We start from the raw sequence: 17,535 nt of genomic DNA, 5'->3' as shown, positions 1-17,535 counted from the left end.
TGTCAATAAGGTTACATCTACATATATACGCCGCTAACCACCAAGCGGTGTGTGGCGGAGGGCGCAATTCGCGACAAAGTCATATCCCCCCCCCCCCCCCTCTGTTACACCCGTGGATCGCACGAGGGAAAAACGACTGTCCGAACGCCTCTATCTGCAGGTGTATCCCACTTCAAACATGATATCTGTAGCGCTCTCGCGATGGCTAAATGTACCAGTCACCAATCTAGCTGCTCTTCTTTGGACCTTCTCAATCTCTTGAATGAGACCCAACTGGTAAGGGTCCCATACAGAAGAACAGTACTCTAAGGCTAAGCCTAAGCAAGGCTAAGCAATTTCCTTTGTTGGAGGACTGCATCGTTTAAGGATTCTACCAATAAACCGCAATCTAGAATTCGTCTTGCCCGTTACTTGTGTAATCTGATCATCCATTTGAGATCATTTCGAGTAGTCACACCCAGATACTTGACGGATGTTTGGAAAATAGATAAAGTTGTTGAACGATTAAAAATTGGACCATATGTTTGCTTGTGTCGACTCTGACTCAACAAAAGGATTATGAGAGGCTGTACAGATACTTCTTATGGCGTGAAATCTACAATGAATGTTAATATTGACTTCACTGCGGGATATATAACAGCAACGAATCCATTTTGTTCTACGTCGCCATAGGACTACATCAGCACAAATAGCCTCTCCTGTGGTCTATTTTTTAAACAATAGAATCGCAGACATTCACGAATATGTAGCTGTCTCAAGCTTTCCAGAAAATCCTTGACATTTCCAACGCTGGAGTTTGCTAAAAATCAGCGACCAGAAAAGAAAAGGGAAACTCAAACACCGTGCGACTGGCAATTTTTTCCTGTTACTTTCCCAAAACAGGTAAAAATCATCGGTGTTTACAAAACCCTTGCGGGCACACAGCTTCAGTTTATCACAGGAGGACATCCAGTATCTTATATGGTAAAAGGAAGCGAAATTGTGTAAGCAGTACGCAACTCGATCCATAGTAGCCCCTTCAACACATTTCGCTTCAAAACGCTTCTCATATATGCATCAGACGGCAACCATGTGAATTTTCTCCAGTTCAGAAATATAGTACATATTCCGAGCACTCACTCATCATCAAGTGAGCTTGCATTTAAAACATTACTAATTCTTCTTTCCCCTCTTAAAACTAAATTGAAGGGTTAGTTTCAGTATAATGTCGCATTGTACTACAAGAAATAGCACCTATCGAGAAATAACTCACGGAGAAAAAGTTACTTTAATCTTTCAGAGGACACATAAAAAAGTGGACAGGTTCTAGGATTTTTTCATGCGAATAAAGAAACCTGAAACTAGAGAGTGAGTGACTGGTGCAGATGTAGAGGAAACCAAGACAGCAATATGGCTGTGTTTATTTAATAGGTAAAGTTTAACGTGTTTCTTCTGAAAACTGTTTTTGGAGCACTTCCCACGTTAATTTTGTGGGGAAATGCAAGCTATCCACAGTAATCATCATTGACTTTATCAGAAAAGGTGTTGGTGTGTAATTTCCTGATAATGTTTAGGCAGGTTGATCACGCTCGTGCTTCCGAAAAGAACTGACAAGTCGATCTAGAACAGTTTACACTATGGTTGAAGTTCCTGAACCAGCCCCAAACGTCATATGACGCCCTGTGTCGAGCCTCTCACGTAATGAAAGAATTATGAAAGGCAGCAGACACATTTCTTATGGCGTGGAACCTACCTTGATGCACGAACATTTTTTCGTATTGCAGAGACAACATAAAACTTTTTTGTGCAATGTGGCTAAAGCTCTACACCGGTACCTCGTTGCACACAATTATAATTAATCTTAAAATGCTCTGACAACTATAGTATTTCTGAATAACAAAATCGCAGATATTATGACAGCAAGCAAAAAGCCACATGGTGAAAAACACACACACACAATCACATGGACTTCATTTACTGTGCCATGTTGTTATCATCATGTTAGTTTCAAATATAATTTGACCTTCTTCGTATTACGCTGTTGATGAAATCGTTTCGAAGTGCTCTAGCGAGTGGTCTCCAAACAGAAATCGATAGCCCTTCTATTCACTTCCTGCCGGTGGCCAGTCTTAAAAATAGCCAGTGAGCCGGCTCTGTGATCTGTCAACCCATGTTCGTATGTGCATGACACATGGAGACAGTTGTTGAGTTAGCGTGCAGTTCCGTCCGATTGTGTTAGGCAGGTTGATTACGCTTGTGCGAAGAGAATTACAGTTCTGGCACCGTGGAGTTCTTTTTCAAGGTAAAAGTAATATTGTGACTCTGAGAGAATGTATGATTTCTATATGGTCCTCCTGCTTACAGGTAGACACCGTTGCTGTAGGAACGAAGAGACGCAGATGTGGGCGTGCCGTTACACAGCAGCTTACCTGAGGCTGTTGTCATGTCGCACGGACACTGCAACCAGACGTGGCACTTGGCTCTGGCGGCAGTGGCAGCAGGCGAATCTGGGCGATCGTTTACGAAAGAGGCGATAAATAAGTCGGTGCGAGGATAGACGACGCCAGCGTCAACAAAGTTTGTTTGGCGGTGGCGCAGGCGCAGTGATCCGCCCCGTGCAAGCGCCGCGCGCGCACTGCGTCCCGCGCCGGCGGCCGACGCCAGCGCCCCTCGCGGCGCGAGGGCGAACGTGCGCCACGCGACGCCTGTCATCTGTCGCCTAGCGCCCCGCTCCGTTGCGTCAGAACAAGGCACGACATGGCAGCGCGGCGGCAGGGGGAGCCAGACAGCGCACCGACGACGACGCACGCTGTAAGGAATAATTATTTTTAACGAGGGATGTCCCAGAGTTTCCGCGTTTCACCTAGTGCAGACGCGGAAATCGTTGCAAGCGCGGTACGCGCAAGGAGCGAAGAGCAGTCGCGACGGACGAGACACATCGTGAATGCTCGCCGGTCTAGCCGGGAAATCCAATGACTCGGATTGCCGGTAGAGCGTGCAGTGAATCGTCGCTCTTTCGTGCGTACTCTTTATATGCGACGTCCTACACTGTTCACTGTATGTGACACCCGATCCGTTACTGCCTTCTAGCAGTCTTCTGCAGTAACGCCATCGACTCGATGAAATGTCAATACGCCATTCCGTGGGACAACGGATTATGTTTGGTGATTATTGCTATCAACCAACACTATAAAATAAGAATTCAAGAATTTGAGCCCCGCTTTTTCTTTATCGTCAGAGCAAATAGACATGTATTTCTTACGAAATCTAATGCCATCCAAACATCAGCGTTGACAATTTGAGCCCGAGATTCCCATCTCCAATGTGCTATCGTAAAGCAGTGCGTGCATTTATTCATATGTAACGACGTACGAGGGTAATACTAAAAGTAAGGTCTCCTATTTTTTTATAAGTACATAGACCTGTTTATTATGGCTTACATCAGTTTAGAGCTTAAACATTTAGCTGTTTTTCGACATAATCACCATTTCTGTCTATGCATTTTGTAGACGCTGCGGCAGTTTCTGTATGCCCATGTCATACCAGGTCGCCGTCATGCTGTTCAGAATGTTATGAACATCTTCTTTCACCTCGTCGTCGGAGCTAATCGCTTTCCGGCCAAATGTTCTTTTAACCTAGGGAACAGGTGATAGTCACCAGGAGATAAGTAAGGAATATAGGGTGGGTGATTATAGTCCACTGAAACTGTTGCAGGAGAGCAGCGGTTTGCCAAGCGATGTGCGGGAGAGCGTTGTCATGGAGAATGTGTACGCCCTTGCTCAACATTCCTCTTCTCCGGTTCTGAATTGCCCGTTTGAGTTTTTTCAGTCTCACAGCGTTAATTGTGGTCCCAGCGATTCAGCTCCGACGACAAGGTGAAAGAAGAGGTTCACAACTTTCTGAAGAGCATGCCGGCGAGCTGATACGACATGGGCATACAATAACTGCCACAGCGTCTACAACAATGCATCGACGGAAATGGAGATTATATCGAAAAATAGATAAATGTTCAAGCTGTAAACTGATGTAAACCATTTGTAGAAATAAACAGGTCAATATACTTATAAAAAAGCTGGAGGCCTTACTTATGGGATTACCCTCCTACAAGTGAATGCGGAGATTATTTCTTTACCGAGGCCACAACCGACGTTCTTGCCTATGCAGTCCAAATTATGAAGTGCCTCAGCTCACGACTGCGGCGGAAAGTTAAATTCTGATATTCCTCTCTCGCTTTACTAGATGTAAAAACACTACATAACTGCGGAACTGACCACTAGATGTCACGAAAAGCGGGGCCGCCAACGCAAAAGTAACAGCAAAATAGGTCCTCCAAGTGAACTGAGTGACTTCGAACGTGGACTACTCATAGGATGTCACTTGAGTAACAAATCCGTCATGAACATTTCGAACCTTCTAAAGTGGCCATTGTCGGCTACTGATGATGTGAGTGCGAAATGGAAACGCGAGGGAGCAATCGCAGCTAAATCAAGACCAGGAAGATCTCATATAATGACACTGAGCATTGCTGAGAGCGGTTGTACAAAAATTGCATGAGATCAGCAGAAGAAATCGCTCGTGAGTTCCAACGCACTTCCGGCAGTCCAGCTACCACAAAGATGGTGCGCAGGGAGCTTAAAAGAATGGCGCAACTCCTCGTAAGGCACATGTTACTGCAGTCACTGTTAAGCGACGATGTGAAAAGCCATGCCACTTAAAAGTGGACGACTTGAAACGAGTGGATTGGAGTGACGAACATTCTATACGTCGTGGCAATCCGATAGAAGCGTTTGAGTTTGGCGAATACCTGGAAAACTTTGCTTGCCATCATGTGTAGTGCAGTAGTGAAGTACGGATGAGGTAGTGATGTGGTATGGAAGTGTTACTAGTGGTTAGTGTGTGGTTCAATTATTGCATTTAAGAAAACGCTAAATGCGGAATGAAGCGAATACTTTTTACGTCATTTTTGTACTGGGTACAGTGCGGGAACAATTCGGAGACGATGCACCCTGTGGTAAAGCAGCACCTGTGGCTCAGTGTTTTGTGGACATGGGCTGGCCTGTCAAGAGTCCCGACCTGAACCCAATGGAATACCTCTGGGATGAGTAAGAACGTTGTCTTAGCTACAGATCTATACGTCCAACATCATTATATATCGAATTATTTACACACATTGTTGCAAAACGCATGTATAAGAATCAAGCATAGTTCTAATTTCTTTCTTTTGAGCAATGAATATTATTGGTCTGAAAGAAGGGTGGCGTTGCATGGCAAAGCGAATGAAAATATACGAAATAATTCTATTTGATTTAGAGTTCCTCAGTGTTGGCTGTTATTTTTATCAGGCAAAATTAGATAATTTAGAAAATTATTCTTTTCATGTAAATTCGAAATCACTGTCTTCTCAAGATGATTAAGAGGTTCCGCGTTGGAATACTGGGAAATTACGTATGGAAACTCAGTTAAAAATTTTCACAATATGCCATTTATGATTTTCAAAAATGGTTCAAATGACTCTGAGCACTATGGGACTTAACTCCTGACGTCATCAGTCTCCTAGAACTTAGAACTACTTAAACCTAACTAACCTAAGGACATCACACACACCCATGCCCGAGGCAGGATTCGAACCTGCGACCGTAGCTGTCGCGCGGCTCCAGACTGTAGCGCCTAGAACCGCTCGGCCATCCTGGCCGGCTATGGTTTTCCCTTTAGGCTTTCTTGTCGGCTTAACATTACTAAAAAGACAGAAAGATTAATATTTTTGTAGAAATTGTTTCAAATAAGAGTATGTCACTCACGTAAGGACAGGAAATCATCCTTCACTCTTTCTTATTGTGCAGTGCAGATGAAGTGGCCTGCTCCTTAATGTTGCTTTAATAACTTTCTGTTTCTTGAAACATTTAGCTGAGCTCTTTGTTGTTTTCTCATGTGTTGGAGGTAAACCTGTCAAGCAGTTCCAAATTAAAGTAAAGCAAACATAATTTCTCTAGAAGGCCCCAGATATTTCAATGCGTGACAGATCTGAAAAAAAAAAAGATGTGTACTTCAGTAGTTCGTTAGCTGTTTCACAGTTGTTCGAAACATTAACGGAGATAGATATTCTTTATAGATTCCGCTACTATTTGTTCGTCTTGGTGAATAACACGAGAGGGAGAGCCATAAAGGGACTCAGAGACGAATAGATCCAGGTATCCTCAGAATGGATGTCTTTCTCGGGGAGTAATGATGAACGTAGATATTTACATTCTCTCCAAGTTTTCCACGATGATTTCAAAAGGAGGACGCAGGTCGAATTGTTGCTCTCTGAGTACACAACTGGCAGATAGGTGAAGTGGCTTGAGATATCGTATCAGCGGCTCAGCACTCGAACCGGCTCGACGATAACATTCTTTAAAGTTTCTACAGAGTAACGTCAGTCAATAGGTGACATTTCCGTGTACAGTCAACAGTTCAGACGTCATCGTCGAGTAATCTGTCCAAGTCATGTGACGGCTGATGCAACTGCAGACACTTTCTTCTACCTCTCGTCGTATCCCGAAAATAATTTTGATTAAGAATCCCTGTTCACTGAAAGTCTTCAACAGCTTATGATTTATTCAGGAGGAACACAGCACTGTTTTAGGCAATGCCGCACGACGATTATAATGGAATAGACTACAGTATACGCATTTGATCATGCCAGCCGTAAGATCAAGTGTAGTAAGAACAGTGTTAACCGGAAAACAGTTCAGTGAAAATTTTCATAAGAAGATATCTGCGTCGAGGAGAGGCAGTGGCCACATATAAAACTACTGAAAATGACGGAGAAATTAGGTGAAACACTTGAAACTGTTGCTAAAGAGAGGTAGCAGTTTCCCCGCAATGTACTTACATTACAAACCATTGTGTATTCCATGGCATAGGTTAATTAACATTTTACTGCACGTTAGCGTTTCTTCCCGTTTAAATCACGCTAAATCGCATTTGAAGCACAAGAAGAGATTTTGTCAAACAGTTCACCGTGAGGCGTGAACAGCTTTCGTATATGTCGTGACATTTCTGCCTGCGTGGGTCGAGATTCAATGAGTGTTAGCAGAAAATGAAATCGGTGGGTTCAAGAGGGTAATACGGAACGCCCTGCTGGATTCCAACGACCTCGTATCACTAGCAGTCAAGATGACAGGCATCTTATCCGCATGGCTGTAACGGATCGTGCAGTCACGTCTCGAACCCTGACTCAACAGATGGGGACGTTTGCAAAACAACAACCATCTGCACGAACAATTCGGCGACGTTTGCAGTAGCATGGTCTATCAGCTCGGAAACCATGGCTGCGGTTACCCCTGACGCTGCATCACAGGCAGGAGCGCCTGAGATTGTGTACTCAACGACGAACCTGGGTGCACGAATGGCAAAATGTCATTTTCTCGGATGAATCCAGGTTCTGTTTACAGCATGATGATGGTCGCATCCGTGTTTGGCTATATCGCGGTGAACGCACATTGGAAGCGTGTATTCGTCATCGCCATACTGGCGTATCACCCGGCTTGATGGTATGGGGTGCCATTGGTTACACATCTGCGTCACCTCTTGTTCGCATTGACGGCACTATGAACAGTGGTCGTTACATTTCAGATGTGTTACGACCCGTGGTTCTGCCCTTCATTCGATCCCTGCGAAACCCTACATTTCGGCAGGATAATGCACGACCGGATGTTGCAGGTCCTGTACGGGCTTTTCTGTATACAGAAAATGTTCGACTACTGCCCTGGTCAGCACATTCTCCAGATCTCTCACCAACTGAAAACGTCTGGTCAGTGGTGGCCGAGCAACTGGCTCGTCACAATACGCCAGTCACTACTTTAGATGAACTGTGGTATCGTGTTGAAGCTGCATGGGCTGTTGTACCTGTACACGCCATCCAAGCTCTGTCTGACACAATGCCCAGGCGTATCAATGCCGTTATTATGGCGAGAGTTGGTTGTTCTGGTTACTGATTTCTCAGGATCTATGCACCGAAATTGCGTGAAAATGTAATCACATGTCAGTTCTAGTATAATATATTTGTCCAATGAATACTCGTTTATCATCTGCATTTATTCTTGAGGTAGCAATTTTAATGGCCAGTAGTGTAGTAAGAAAGCTTTCAAGGGATAGTAATTGCCAGCAGAGTTCGAGTGTTTGCCAATGCATTGTTTTTAACCGTGGCTATGACGCTCCACCATGAGTCAAACACACCTGCAGTCATTCGCTTAGTCCTTTTTCATGTACTTTCAAATCCATTGTTGGTCCTACTTGACATAGGTCCCGTACACTTGAGCGCCATTCTAGGACAGGTAGCACCTGTATTTTGTAAGCAATCTCTTTGAAGACCGGCTGCATTTTCCCAGTATCCTACCGGTGACTCGAACTCCGTCACATGCTTTACCTATATGACCATTTGATTTCATATCCTTAAAAATTGTTATACCCATTGTATAAATTCAACAGTTTCAATGATGTTGTTGTTGTTGTGGTCTTCAGTCCTGAGACTGGTTTGATGCAGCTCTCCATGCTACTCTATCCTGTGCAAGCTGCTTCATTTCACAGTACCTACTGCAACCTACATCCTTCTGAATCTATTTAGTGTATTCATCTCTTGGTCTCCCTCTACGATTTTTACCCTCCACGCTGCCCTCCAATACTAAATTGGTGATCCCTTGATGCCTCAGAACATGTCCTACCAACCGATCCCTTCTTCTGGTCAAGTTGTGCCACAAAATTCTCTTCTCCCCAATCCTATTCAATACTTCCTCATTAATTATGTGATCTACCCATCTAATCTTCAGCATTCTTCTGTAGCACCACATTTCGAAAGCTTCTATTCTCTTCTTGTCCAAACTATTTATCGTCTATTTTTCACTTCCATACATGGCTACACTCCATACAAATACTTTCAGAAACGACCTCCTGACACCTAAATCTATACTCGATGTTAACAAACTTCTCTTCTTCAGAAACGCTTTCCTTGCCATTGCCAGTCTACATTTTATATCCTCTCTACTTCGACCATCATCAGTTATTTTGCTCCCCAAATAGCAAAACTCCTTTACTACTTTAAGTGTCTCATTTCCTAATCTAATTCCCTCAGCATCACCCGACTTAATTCGACTACATTCCATTATCCTTGTTTTACTTTTGTGGATGTTCATCTTATATCCTCCTTTCAAGACACTGTCCATTCCATTCAACTGCTCTTCCAAGTCCTTTGCTGTCTCCGACAGAATTACAATGTCATCGGCGAACCTCAAAGTTTTTATTTCTTCCCCATGGATTTTAATACCTACTCCGAATTTTTCTTTTGTTTCCTTTACTGCTTGCTCAATATACAGATTGAATAACATCGGGGAGAGGCTACAACCCTGTCTTACTCCCTTCCCAACCACTGCTTCCCTTTCATGTCCCTCGACTCTTATAACTGCCATCTGGTTTCTGTACAAATTGTAAAAAGCCTTTCGCTCCCTGTATTTTACCCCTGCCACTTTCAGAATTTGAAAGAGAGTATTCCAGTCAACATTGTCAAAAGCTTTCTCTAAGTCTACAAATGCTAGAAACGTACATTTGCCTTTCCTTAATCTTTCTTCTAAGGTAAGTCGTAAGGTCAGTATTGCCTCACGTGTTCCAGTATTTCAATGATGACTTATGATAATTTTGCCAGAGGGAATTACAGTTTTCCACTTTGTGAAGCTCGAGCGAGGCTGCGCAGCGGTCAGCTCACTGGACTCGCATTCGGGAGGACGACGGGTGAAATCCCCGTCAAGCTACCGACTCAGATTTTTCGTGATTGTCCTAAATCGCTCCAGGCAAATGCGGGGATACTACCTTTGGAAAGGGCACTATCGCACGACGAGCCTAATGTCCGAGGCATCTAAGCTGTTGACAAGAATAACATGCAGTGGAAAAGAGAATCGAGGAGCTACCAGATGACGATCAGTTTGGGTTTCGCTAACGAAGAGGCACTGAGAGCAAGTTCTAACGTTGCGCATGATAATGGAAAGGAAAATCAATCTGACTTCATTAGATTTGTCGACCTAGAAGAAAGTGTTTGACAGTGTAAAATGGTGGAAAATGTCTGAAATTCTGAGAAAAATATGTGTAACCTACAGGAACATACGAGTGAGTAATACACAGCAGTACAAGAACCAAGAGGGAAGAATCAGAGTGGTAGACCAAGAAAGAAGGCCTCAGATTAAATTGTGTGTAAGACAGGGATGCAGTCTTTCTCCCTTACTTTTACATTATATATACATATCGAAAAAGTTGTTGAAAATAAAAGGAAGTTCTTGAGTGAAATTAAAAAAAAGGTGAAAGGATTCGCTAATGACATTACAGAACACAGTGAAGAAAAGGCACCTGTTGGATGATGATTAGTGATAAACTTAACACCGAAATCGATGACCACGAAATAGACGAAGTTAGGGAATTCTGCTACCTCGGAAGCAAAATGGCACATGACGGATGAAACAAAGAGGACGTAAAAAGTACAGTAGCACAGGAGAAGCAGGCATTTCTAGTCAAGAGAAGTGTGCTAGTATCAAACACAGCACTTAAGGTCAGGTTCTCATTCAAACAAGCAAAAAATTGGCAAAGTTGGAATTTTTTGTGGCAATGAAAAGACTTACAGAGGCTCTGTTTGGGCATTATGACTGATAACACTTTGAACTTTATTTCAGATTTTCAATACACAAAAAAAGGTCTCCCGTAACTATGGTTTGATCAAGGGCCTGCGTGTATGAAGAACGTAGATGGCGTGCAGTGTAGCCCCTCAGGAGTTATCTGAAATAAAAAATGGATAGCATAGTCGATACTACATTAAATTTATGCGAGCTGATATTTGCCCACAGTGAAATAACCTTAAATTTAACGATATGGTGCTTGCTCGAAATTCGAGTTAGATTTGTGAGGTTTGTTTCACTCTTTATGGCTTTACAAAGAAATAGTTATTATTAACAAATTCGTATAGTATAGGTATAAGCTCCCAACAAAGCGTTTACATTTGGGAGGTCAAAGGTATAAGTTACTAGGTTGAACCGTTACTATGTTATGCTGCACGCATTTTTCAAAAAAACCGTTTCTCGAGAAAAATCTGTTTACAATTAGCGAAAATTTCTATATGTATTATTTGTTCAATTTACATAAAAACTATATATATATATATATATATATATATATATATATATATATATATATATATATATATAATGATGATGTCGCTGACCACAAATCTGAAGTCAGATTTTCAAAATTGAAAATCGCTAATGCAATATGGCGGACCAAAAATTATGTTCTGACCAATTTTGACCAAAATTTGAACAAAAAAGTGTTTCGCTACTTGCGTTTAGACTGCAATTCCAGGACAGCATATCAACTCTTCCTCTGACTTCAGTTGTTCCTGGAGAGCAATTCCCTCGTCCTTTTTGGCGAGAAAAGACGATCTGTCTGAGCTGGATATGCCGCGTTCGGTAGGCAGCACACGCTTTTCGTCAGCTTTTACGGAGAATTTGTTCGCGTGCATAATTCAATACAAATCGTTTTGTGAACGTGCGTCACGGCACAAGTTTTCTACCTGAGCCAGGCGTCTACGGTCTCAGCGCCCAACGGCGGCCGTGACACTTATTCGACCAAAGGGCTGTAGAAACTTTTGTAAACCACGGTTTAAGAAGCCTTTCCGTTACATCGTTAAACACATATACCTACCAAAAACTGCAATAAAAAGTAGAATTTTCGACCATTTTGAATGAGAACCTGGCCATAAATCTGAGGAAAAAGTTTCTGACAATGTGTGTTTAAAGCACACATTAAAATGTAAATGTCCTGTGGCTAGAGCCTCCCGTCGGGTAGACCGTTCACCGGGTGCAAGTCTTTGACGCCACTTCGGCGACTTGCGGGTCGATGGGGATGAAATGATTATGATTGGGAAACACAACACCCAATCCCTGAGCGGAATCGAACCCGGGCCCTGAGGACTGACAGCCTGTCGCGCTGACCACTCGGCTCCCGGAGGCAGACAAAGCACAAATTGTGTGGCAGGGAACCATGGAACTGTGGCAATTCCGGAAAAGAAGAAAGTAGAAATATCTTAGTGATGCTATAGAAGGATTTCAAATTTAGGTAGACTGATAAGGAATGTAGAAGCTGTACGTAGAACTGACGAAAAAATGTGCTTACGGGAAAGACTGACAGAAAGACGAGACAGGATGGCAGGACCTTGTTAAGACATCAGGGAATAATTAGAGGGAATTATAGAGGGTAAAATATGTAGAACAAAGACAGAGACTGGAGTAATCCAAAAGACACTTGAGGATTTAGGCTGCAAATGCTACTGTAAGGTAAAGTCGTCAGCACGAGATAGGAATTCAACAGAAGAATGTTTCAAATTAGATGGACTGATAAGATAAGGAATTTGTGACGAAAAGAATATGTGGAAAACACTGACAAGTAGAAGGGCCAGGATGGTAGGACGTCTGTTAAGACATCACGAATAAGTCCCATGGTACTCGAGGGAGTTGTAGAGGATAAAACCTGTAAAGAAAGACAGTGATTCGAATGCGTCCAGCAAATAATTGAGGACATAGCTTGCAGTGCTTCTCTGAGATGAAGACGTTGGCACGGGAGAGATATTCATAGGGCCGCATAAATATATTCAGAAGACTAATGATTTAAAAAAAATAAATAAATAAAAAATAAACAACGATACCGCGGATGATGTCAAGTTTCTGGGAGATACTGAAACTTCTTAATTAATTTTTCAGCTTATTTTGCTGAGTGAAATTGACTATACCGTCTCTTTGCTATTCTTTATCATATCAACACTGACCTACAGAATTTTCTCTGACAAACACAACTTAAAACTCTCCTATTCATTAATTACCCAAAATATTCAAGGATAACGCGATCTGACTGCTCAAAACTGACAACCTGACTTCAAATAATTAATACAAGAGAATGGCCCTAAATAAGAAGAAATCTTAAAAATAACCTATACATTTCATGAGTCACTTACCTCACAAAAATCTTCATTACACGAACTACTGCAATACAGCAAGCTTCCATACAGCCAGCTAAATAAAAGATTCTGACTACTGTAGGCTCTAACTACTAATAGGCACATGGTTAGAAAAGGAAAGATTTTGTTGCAGAGCAAACAATTTATTTACCTTATGAACGTGACAACCAGTTCAAAAATTATATAATCGTTCATGACATCCAGTTCCCAAAATTATGTAATCATCGACATCTTACATTTCCATGACGGACACACGTCCAGATCGTCCGCTCGCGCTAATACTGCAAACCTCTAACACTGCTAATTATTGACCTCTAACCTCCATCACTGCTGACTACTCAATCCCAACTTCCATCACTGCTGGCTGTTCACTTTTTAATATATATTACAATACAGAGTTAAAGATTAATATTTCTATTATTTACCCCATTCCCTTAATTGGCACAAAATGCATATACTCTATTTATAGATTTATTTATTCCTATTTAAGAATTCATCTATGGTATAGAAGGAGTTGTCAAGCAAATATGATTTCAATTTATTTTTGAAGCTATTACTGCTATCTGTCAGACACCTTACTTCAACTGGTAATTTGTCGAAGATTTTTATAGCAGCATATTTTACCCCTTTCTGTGCCAAAGATAAGCTGAGCAAAGGATAGTGTAGGTCTTTCTTTTTTCCGGTATTATAATCATGAATGTCATTGTTGTTTTTAAACTGGTTCATGTTGTTGAGAACAGATTTCATTACTGAGTAGATGTATTGTGAGGCTGTTGTAAGAACTGCCAGTCTTTTAAAAAGATGCCTACAAGATGTGCGACTATCAACCCAACACATTATTCTAAACACTTTCTTTTGAGCAGTGAATACTTTTCGTCTAAATGTTGAGTTAGCCCAAAATATTATTCCGCATGACATCAGAGAGTGAAAGTATGCAAAGTATGTTAGCTTACTAATTTCTATATCCTCAAAATTGACGATTATTCTGATCGCCAAAGTTTCTGAACCTAGTCGCTTTAGGAGATCCAAAATATCAATTTTCCAATTAAGATTCTCATCTATATGTACACCCAAAAATTTAGTATGCTCTAGCCTGTCTACTGACTTCTGTTGATGTGTTATATTTATTGAAGGAACTGTACTTTTTCCAGCAGAAAATTGGATGTACTGTGTTTTTTTCAAAGTTGAGAACAAACCCATTTGCAGGAAAACAATTAATGACTTTTCCAAAGACCTTATTTGTATCATTTTCAATTGGACTTTCTTTTACTGGATTAATAATGATGCTTGTATCATCATCAAACTGTCAGTTCATCTTCCTGTTTCACATAAGAAGGGAGGTCGTTCACATATATCAAGAACAGAACAACACATTAAGATAAGCTATGTGACAAATTTTCTGACGTAGTAATTATTAACCTTTACAGACATCATATTATAAAATCAACTTCGCTTTTCTTAACGGCTTCATGTACTTTTATGTGCCGTAGGAAAGAGTCTTGAAGATGACTTCGACATAACATGTGTTTAACTTGATCCAACAGTAACAAGACAACAGCCCAGTAGATCATCGTCCAGCAGAGGTTGTTGAACTACTTCTCCTGACGACGGAACAATGGTTTGCGGCTCCGCTTGCCATCTTGTTACTAATGGATCAAGTTCCACACATCTTACGTCGCTGAAGTCATCTTCAAGGCTCTTCCCAATGCCACAAAGAAAAAGATAACAGGTCCATTCAAAATGAAATTTGGTGTCACAATTTGGGAAGCTACTAGAGATAAAAATTACTTGCGTATGTCATGAAATCGCCACAGTCTCTGCTATAATTTAGAAAAACCACATCTCATTGCATTTACTAGCTATAATATATTTAGAATGGTCTATCTTAGCTGAAAAACAGCAAATGGAGCGGCACAGCTCTAGATGTGTTGTAATGGATGACTTTGCCGTGTCTACAGACTCGATAATTGTACATTTGTTAGTTAACCGTATGGTAGGTCGCCATTTCTCTAATATGTTTTCATTATGTTATAGGACCTGCCCCGTAAGGGGCCTCCCGGCCAAAGACGCCAAACGCTCATTTCCATTATGTTATAGACCTCTTACATATTGCAAATTTTGTGTATATTACGTGATCAAAAGTATCCGTGCAACTGTTAGTGGACGTTAACGTCGGGTGCGTCGATCCTTGTAATTTTTGTGAATAAAAATTTTTATTTGCTGTGAACTTAAATCTGGACTAGTCTGGTTCCTAGCTTGAACTAGGTCCTTCGTTGTCGTCCTGAACAATCCATGTGATGTAAAAACGTAACGCTATCCAATAAAACGAATCGCCAAATGCCTGAAATTGTGTAACTACACACATCAAAAAATATTTTTCATCACCTCGGTTCCCAGAACTCCTGAAAATAGACGTTAAATGTGAATATTGTATCACAGACACAGTCCCTTTAACTGTTCAGAATGTCACTAAACCCGTCCAAAGGTATAAACAACCATGCATGAGCAGCGCCTATTAGGCATAGGCGGTCCGACAGCCGATCAGTTCCAATCTTTCCACCAGGAAGGAGTTACACGGCTCGTGTTGTCTGTAGTTCAACCATGCCTAGACGGTCAATACCACTGTTCGACCGCGTTCGCATTGCTACTTTGTGCCAGGAAGGGCTCTCAACAACTGGAGTGTCCAGACGCCTCGGAGTGAACCAAAGCGATGTTGTTCGGACATGGAGAAGATTCAGAGAGACAGGAACTGTCGATGGCATGTCTCGCTCAAGCCGCCCAAGGGCTACTACTGTAGTGGATGACTGCTACCTACGGAAGGAACCCTGACAGCAACGCCATCATGTTGAATAATGCTTTTCGTGCAGTCACAGGACGTAGTGTTACGACACAAACTGTGCGCAATAGACTGCATGATGCGCAAATTCACTCACGACGTCCAGGTGGAGGTCCATCTTTGCAACCACGACACCATGCAGCGAGGTACAGATGGGCCCAACAACATGCCCAATAGACCTCTCAGGGTGGCATCACGTTCTCTTCACCGATGAGTGTCGCATATGCCGTCAACCAGACAATCGTCGGAGACGTGTTTGGAGGAAACCCGGTCAGGCTGAAAGCCTTAGACACACTGTCCATCGAGTACAGCAAGGTGGAGGTTCCCTGCTGTTTTGAGATGGCATTATGGGGGGCCGAACTACACCGCTTTTGGCCATGGAAGGCGCCGTAACGGCTGTACGGTACGTGAATGCCATCCTCGGACCGATAGTGCAACCATTTCGGCAGCATATTGGCGAGGCATTCGTCTTTGTGGACGACAATTCGCGCCCCCATTGTGCACATCTTGTAAGTGACTTCCTTCAGGATAACGACATCGCTCGACTAGAGTGGCCAGCATGTTCTCCAGACGTGAACCCTATCGAACATGTTTGGGATGGATTGAAAAGCCCTGTTTATGGACGGGGTGACCCACTAGTCACTCTGAGGGATCTACGGCGAATCACCGTTGAGGAGTGGGACAATCTGGAACAACAGTGCCTTGAAGAACTTGTGGATACAGGCATGCATCAATGCAAGAGGATGTGCTACTGCGTGTGTACAGGAATCTGGAGCACCATCTCTGAAGGTCTCGCTGTATGGTGGTACATCATGCAATGTGTGGTTTCCAAGAGCAATAAAAAGGGTGGAAATGGTGTTTATGTTGATATCTATTCCAATTTTCAGTACAGGTTCCGGATGATATGATGCAAAACTTTTTGATGTGTGTATCTTTATGTCTGTGCTGTGCAAGCTATTTCCAGACGTTAGTAGCATGACCAACACACAACTCTCTTCTCTTTCAATGCTACCTCAAAGACAGTGGTACAAGCAACCAAAAATCACATTGCTTATACTCGGAACCTCCGTCGCGTAACATATCGACTATTGAAAACCTATGTTTGGAAAATATCTATCATACACATAAGAAGTATAACACATCAAATGAAAATAGACTTACATGAGTTTTCTTCGTTACCAAAAATAAGCTAGATACATTACACCTTTGGTTTTGTGAAGGACTGAACTCTGCTGGAATTTTCAATGAGGTGCCTGCGTATCTGTGAAGGAATGGCATCCCATTCGTCCTCAAAAACTGAAACCACAGAAGGTAGTTATGTTAGATACTGGGCTCTGGATCCAACTCGACGTTCTAACTCATTCCAAAAGTGTTCCACTGGAAATTTTAGAAATTTTTTTTTCGGTGGGTAGTGTACAGCGATCGGTGTTAAATATTGACATTCAGTTAAACAGTCTTGATCGTAAAAGATGTTTATTTTTGTTGACAACCGGTTTCGGTCTGTAATTTAGACCATCCTCAGCCCGTAGCCCACATGATGGAGGTTAGTGGCTTTGAACGGAACAAGATCCATAAGAACACGGACGTCAGCTGAATAAAATGTTCCATTGGATTCAGGTTGAGTTTCTGGACAGGCAAGTCCATTTCAGGAATGTTATTGTCCACAACTATTGCCTTGCACGATGTATGGTCATGC

General features: G+C 42.1%; 1 protein-coding gene across 1 annotated transcript in view; it reads right to left on the bottom strand.

The window, feature by feature from the left end:
- Positions 1–2,597, bottom strand: part of LOC126188711 (uncharacterized) — a 299,019-nt gene extending 296,422 nt beyond the window's left edge. Inside the window, exon 1 of the mRNA XM_049930319.1 lies at positions 2,409–2,597. The gene's annotated coding sequence lies outside the window, so the exon portion shown is untranslated. The remainder of the gene's footprint in view (positions 1–2,408) is intronic.
- Positions 2,598–17,535: the final 14,938 nt, after the last annotated feature.

This window comes from Schistocerca cancellata, chromosome 5 (genome assembly GCF_023864275.1).
Source record: "Schistocerca cancellata isolate TAMUIC-IGC-003103 chromosome 5, iqSchCanc2.1, whole genome shotgun sequence".
In the NCBI taxonomy this organism is placed as follows: Eukaryota; Metazoa; Arthropoda; class Insecta; order Orthoptera; family Acrididae; genus Schistocerca; species Schistocerca cancellata.
The sequence above is the reverse complement of the archived record's forward strand: the minus strand, read 5'-3'. Positions and strand labels throughout refer to the sequence as shown.